The sequence below is a fragment of the Oratosquilla oratoria genome, chromosome 2, assembly GCF_046742065.1.
Source record: "Oratosquilla oratoria isolate Oo_2021 chromosome 2, ASM4674206v1, whole genome shotgun sequence".
NCBI lineage: Eukaryota > Metazoa > Arthropoda > Malacostraca > Stomatopoda > Squillidae > Oratosquilla > Oratosquilla oratoria.
In genome coordinates, this window is record NC_134778.1 from 2,491,133 (window position 1) to 2,496,132 (window position 5,000).

The following is a 5,000-nucleotide window of genomic DNA, read 5'->3' on the forward strand; positions in this document are numbered from 1 at the left end:
TACCACCCGGTAGGGAAGGGTTTAATGAGAATAGGTTATAGTCCTTTTGCTACAGGGAAAACACCACGGAGATGAACAGAACAGCGTGGATGGCGACAGCCAGAGTGTAAAAGAAGGACACTACAACCTGGTACAGAAAGTGATCGACGCTCTTGATGACAGCATTTCATTGCGAGGCGGCCCGATCTTGTTTACCGTGGCGGAGAAGGAGGATGAAGAGGTGGAAGTGGAGGAGGAGGAGGAAATGAAGTGAAGGAGAGTAAGGCGAAGCAGGAGGGGAAAGGAGAGGTGGGTGAGGAGTAGAAAGATATTAGAGGAAGTGGTATAGGAGGTAGAATTCTCTGTGTATTCACCTTGGTCTTTGGATCACGTGCTGGACCCATGACATTGACTGACTGGAAAAAGTACAACGGCGAGCCACAAAACTGATTCTAAATATAAAAAATAAATCATACCAAAATCGACTAAAACATATGAATCTGTTTTCGCTAAAAAAGCGTAGACTCAGAGGTGACATGATACAGGTCTTTCAAATTCTAAAGGGAATTGACAACATCAAAAATGACAAAATTTTCACATTGAATGAGAATCAGACAAGAAACAATGGTCTCAAACTGTCCGGAAATAGATTCAATTTGGAAGTAGGTAGAAACAACTTTGCCAACCGTGTAGTTAATGAATGGAATAAACTTCCTGCACAGGTAGTGCAATGTAGTTCAGTTCGAAGCTTTAAGAATCATTTAGATAAACACCTAAGCAAGATGCTGTAATGATTATAATTCATTTTATATTTGTTTTTGTTTTGTTATCATTTGTCTATTTGATTTTCCTTTATTATTAGTTATATCTCAATTTATCATTATTTACTATTTACCTGTTTGTTTATCATTTAACTATACCTATGCATTTATTTATTTATTTCATTTGATATTTACATTAGTATAGTTTTTATTTATTATTCTATTATTATTATGACTTTTTTTTGCATCCGACGTAGATATGGACCAAAAGGTCTCCTGTCGGCATGCTCCGCCTTTGTAATTCTTTGTAACAACAGCTATTTCCCTCCCGTTAGAGAGCTCAGAGCTCGTATGAGCGATCCATGGGTAATGCTGTGACCTTACACGCACACACACACCCAACTCCCCCGCCCACGAGAGTTGGAGTAACGACTCGAAGCGCAGAGATACTGAAATTATATCAACCCTGGGCAGGATTCGAACCTGGACCGCCGTAGTGACAGTCGGAGACTCTACCAGCCGCACCATCGAGTCGTGTGCGTGCGTGCGTGCGTGCTTGTGTGTGTATTTTACCTATTTGTATTTACCTAGTTGTATTTTACGGGAAGAGAGTTATGCTCGTAGGAACCCGCTTTTGTATCTTTAAGCGTCCGGTTTGATCTTAAATTCTTGTATAGTTTTTACACTCACTGTTTCCTTGTTCATTTTGTTCCAGATATCTATCACTCTGTGTGGGAAGTTATTCTTTTCCAGATCTCTTCTGTAACTAACATTTTTAAGTTTCTTTTCGTGTCCTCTTGTTTTTCTTCTGTGTGTGTTTCTGTTTTTTTGTGTGTGTTTGTGTGTGTGTGTGTGTGTGTGTGCGTGTATGTGCGTGCGTGTGTGTGCGCATGCGTGTGTGAGTGTGTTTATGTACATGCATGTGTATGCGTATGTTTATGTACGTGTTTATTTGAGTGTGTGCGTGTAAATAAGCATGTATATATGTATGCGCATGTACAAATACATATAAGCATGTACATATGTGAGCGCACGTATGTATACATGTATGTGTGTATGAGTGTATGCTCGAGTACATGCGTGCATGATTTAAAGCTCTAATAACAATAACATATCACCCTTTCAGCCTATTCGATGAGGACATTTCACGACAGCCACAAAACAATTAATCACTTATGTTATTGGTGACAATATCACCTGATCTCTCTTTTTGAAATAGACCTATGAACATATAAATAAAAAATATATATATGGGAATATACCTCCACTGAAATGAAGCTGAAATCATCAAGGACTTAACTCTGACCTCATGATCTAAAAAAAATTGTGATGTTGATGTATACAAAATAAGTTTCATATGGTTCGATCTTAGCTAGGTTTATTGATGAATGTAAGAATGAATGAATAAATTGATAAATTAATATGTTTACGTACATATATGTTTATGTACATTATGGTTTGAATGCTAATGAGAAGGGCTAACCCTCCTGTCTGTGTTTTTATCTGTCTGTTTATATGTTTTCTCCCCCCCCTCTCTTTCTCTCTCCTAATTCATCCCATTCTTCAGCAAATGACATCGTATACCTCTTTGTTTGTTGGAAATGTAGGCCAGAGCAGTGGCTACCCTAGAGACTTAGATTATTTTTCCTTTGTAAGCCTTTGTGTATATATATTTTTATGTCACTATAGAAATTCATTTTCTCTTCTTGGGCCTTTGCACGAAGAGCGCTTACATTTGTTACCTAAAAAAATCTCAGTGGGTCTGCGATCACAACGCAAGATCTTCACATAAAGGACCTTGGAGGTAGTGCGAAATCCGAAACACAGTGAACGCAATCCGAAACACATTGAACTGACCCAGACAATACTGGTACATCTTTGGAAGGAAAATACGGTGACCACCCACGCTCAGGAGAGAGTAAGCTTCGTACAGTGGTGGATTTAGAGAACCTTCCAAAGTCCAGTGTCCTGCGACACTGCTTCTGACCCAGGGCATTGGACAGGGTGCAGGGATGACCCGTCATCTAGGAGGTGCTAAGATGGGAGGGAGGGTGGAGGGGTGTGGAGTGTTTTCGGGGATGAAATGGGTGGGAATGTTTTTGTGCCTTGTCCTTTTTGGCTACCCCCCTGGTAAGGGGGAAAAAAGCCTTGGTATATGTATGTATGTATGTATGTCCTCTCTAAAATTATATAATATAATCTCGGTGTACATGCTAATCTCAGAACAAAAAGATTAAGAACAATAACAAACATAGGTTACCGGGGTTAAAAGATATACTCACACATACATGTGCGCATGCGTAGAAGATGAGGAACCTCGGCAGGGTGGCGTGCAGGTGCGTAGTTGAGATATTCCTGCAATGAGGGATTTTTTTTTTATATATATTTGCCCGCAAAATTTCCTTTAAGGTAAATTATCTCGTCCAGTCTGAATAAAATAGTTTGGCGCTGGACAAAAGTAAAAATCAACTAGAGTATGAAACTTGATAGACATTGGATAATCGGGGATGTCTTCATGTATGTAAATAATGCGTAAGACTTTCAATAGACAAGATATACTCGGGCAAGTCCAGAAGTCTACTGGAACCTGTCATGAACTAAAATGTCGCTTGCACAGGAAAACTGCTTCCGCCTCCAAAATTGTTTTCCTTCCCGTGACCTCTACCTTCTTTTTTGTGTGTGTGTGTGTGTGGGGGGGGGGTTCTCTTCTCCACAGCTGTTTGGTTAGTTTACATGTTCGTTTTCTTGCACTCCTGGTCTCTCCACTTTGATCACCGATTCTGTCGGTTTCAGACTTCGGCCAGCCTCTCCCTCACCCTTCCTCCCTTCCTCCTCCTCCTCCTCCTCCTTCCCCTTTATCCCCTCCTCCTATCACCCCTCCTCCCCTCCAACACACACACCAACTCTTTCTCTATAATTGCGATCGATGAGGTCGCATCAATCGCGTAGCTACGACTGAGGAAGTGACCTTTGCCCTATGTGTTTGGACATCCAATATAGTTGTAGTCATGGGTAACTGTGAGAATCGGATGTTGGTCCTCACTATCCAGTGTCATTGTAACATACCCGCTACTTGCAAAATATGGGTCGTAGTTTTAATACAGTGATTATACATTTATATGTATACACGTACACACACACACACACAGACACACACACACACACACACACACACACACACACACACACACACACACACACACACACACACACACACACACACACACACACACACACACACACACACACACACACACACACACACACACACACACACACACACACACACACACACACACACACACACACACACACACACACACACACACACACACACACACACACACACACACACACACACTTACACACACACACACTGATATATATATCTATATATATATATATATATATATACATATGTATATATATATGTATATATATATGTATATATATACATATATATACACATATATATATATATATATAAATATATATATACATATATATATATGTATATATATGAATGTATATATACATATGTATGTATGTATGTATGTATATATATATATATATATATATATATATATATATATATATATATATATATATATATATATATGTGTGTGTGTGTGTGTGTGTGTGTGTGTGTGTGTGTGTGTGTGTGTGTTTAAAAATGGTTTGAGACAAATGAGAGAGTGATAGGTGGGGAAGGGTAAATAAAGATGGGCTAAGAATACATTTATTGTCCTAACGTTTTGGTCTCTATGATTTTTGGGGGACTCGCTACAATACATCTCGATCACAAAATTATACCTGTAATGTGAGGAACTCGTTAAGGTTCGAGTGTAATTTTTTCCAGATCGTTAATTATTAAGAGACTAGCTGCTTTGGAAAGGCATATAAACCCTTCTCTATCGTTGTTATTTTCTTGGATGTTTATATATGCAGCTTCAATTATCTTTCATATTTTCTTTTGTAATTCCTTATGTATAATCTCGACTTTGTTCCAATGAGGCAGGTTATTACAATGTTTGAGGAGGCGAACCAGGAAGTTGGATGTCATGTGTGCTCTTATTTAATTTTCATGTTCACTTAATATCTTTTCAATCCCTCGAGCTGATCCACCGATGTAAGCTAAGGGACAGCCGATACAGGGAATGCGATAAATCACACTGAGGTTATTATGATTACACTGTACAACAAATTTCAGGATTAAGAAAAAAACATAGTTCTCATGTGTGCGTTTTTATTATGAAGTTC